The following is a 2,100-nucleotide window of genomic DNA, read 5'->3' as shown; positions in this document are numbered from 1 at the left end:
GGAGCCCAATGTGGGACTCGATCCCAGAGCCCTGGGATCATGACCTGAGCCAAAGGCAGACGCTCAACCGACTGAGCCACCCAGGCGCCCCAATATCAGGAATTCTTAAAACCAGAGTAAAAACAAAACAGCAAGACACAGAGGAACGCATCCAGTATGATCTCATTTGTAGAAAGTTGAACAACAGGCAGCAGTCGATGATATATATTGTTCAGAGATCTGCACACGTGGGTTGGAACTGAAAGAAGGGTTAGAAACTAAGAAACACGACAATTAGGGGAATGGCCATCCTAGTGCAGGTTGTGGGGTGTGGGGGTATGATAGGGATGGGCATGCAGAGGGTGTCAAGGTCATTTGCTTTATTATTTAAACTATATGTTAAACCAGATGTAATTTAAATTATTTAATTGCATATATGTGTATGTATGTGTAGTTACTCTATGATGTTATTTCACAATTGAAAAAAAAAAGAGAAGGGGGAGGGGGATGAAGAGAGACACCAAGTGGTATTTTGGGCTCCAGAAGACATGCATTTAGCACAATGTGAATGGATATCTTTGCGGAATAATAAAGAAATGTCTGGGATGCCTGGGTGGCTCAGTCGTTAAGTGTCTGCCTTCGGCTCGGGTCGTGATCCCAGGGTCCTGGTATCGAGCCCCGCATCGGGCTCTCTGCTCGGCGGGAAGCCTGCTTCTCCCTCTCACACTCCCCTTACTTGTGTTTCCTCTCTCGCTGTCTCTTTCTGTCAAACGAATAAATAAAATCTTAAAAAAAAAAAAAAAAAAGAAATGTCAGCATCATTTCGGCAGTGTCTGCTCTAGACTCCTACCCTGATCACTGGGTCTTTGTGGTCCTGGAATGCGACTCAGCTCTCCGAATGGTGGACTTCAGGAATGGCTTCCTGTAGAAGACGATGCTTGAGCTAGACCCCGAAGGGTAGAGGACAGCATCTCCAAGAGCACAGAAACTTATGAGGTAGTGTGACTGTCATTTATTCAGCGAGTATTTATTGAGGCCCTATGAAAAAATAAAGGAACAGGGACAGAGGGCTGCAACTGAAAAGTGGTGTAAGTTTGCATGAACGAAGTATTATCACAACAGTTGCAAAGAAGGTACTGCTTTCAGTTGTAAGAGAATCTTAATAGAGCCTTAGAATCGTAATATTTCAGAGCCAGGAAGAGGGAAGAAGCATCTCCTGAGCCCTACCTGAGTCAGGCATTGCGTGAGATGTTTTACATGTCCAGGTGGGTGGAAAGGGCATTCCAGGTGAAGAGAGTGTCTGAGCAAAGGTCAGAGGAGGAAATCACAGCGTTCATCCAAGGAATGGCGAGTGGTGCTGTTTGAGTAGAAAAATATAGTAAGTTAGTATTTGTTGTAGAGGTTGGAAGATTTCTCTGTAAAGGGCCAGAGAGTAAATAGTTTAGGCTTTGTGGACGACATGGTCTCAACTTTGCTGTTGTACATGAGAGCAGTCACAGGCAATGTGGGTGTGGCTGAGTTCCAGTAACATCTTATTTACAAAAGTAGGCAGTGGGCTGGATTTGGCCCACAGGTCAGTTTGCCAACCCTGATTTATTGACTAGTTACTATGTGACAAATGAACTCTGTGCTAAGCAGTCTATATACACGATCTCAATTCTCAAAACGATCTCAGGAGTAGGGTGCTACTGCTACCATTCTTTCCCATTTACAGACTCGGAAACCACGGAAATCTCAAGAGTTTAAGGTTGCCTAGTAACAAGTAATGGATGTAGGGTTTGAATCAGAGAGTCAGCCTCCAGCGTTCACTCTTAATCACTGTGCTGCCCAGTAATTAGAAGGATAGTTGGGGGGATGTGGCCCTCATGGAGATCCTTGTTGCCAGGCTGAGTCATCTTGGTTAGACAACAGGGAGCCACGGCAGGTTCTAAGTGGAGTCTGATATAATCAGAGCTGTTGCATACCCTGTTCTCCCCAGCCTTGTTCTCTTCCACTGAGGCATAAGCAGTTGAGCTGTCTCTCACTCAGGTTTTCACAAGCAGGGCAACAAAGACAACTTTAAGATCTTTTGGCATCAACCCTGCATATCTGGGGGTGGTCCAGTGTGGTGGGGAGAGGGTG

This window comes from Ailuropoda melanoleuca, chromosome 1 (assembly GCF_002007445.2).
Source record: "Ailuropoda melanoleuca isolate Jingjing chromosome 1, ASM200744v2, whole genome shotgun sequence".
NCBI lineage: Eukaryota > Metazoa > Chordata > Mammalia > Carnivora > Ursidae > Ailuropoda > Ailuropoda melanoleuca.
The sequence above is the reverse complement of the archived record's forward strand: the minus strand, read 5'-3'. Positions refer to the sequence as shown.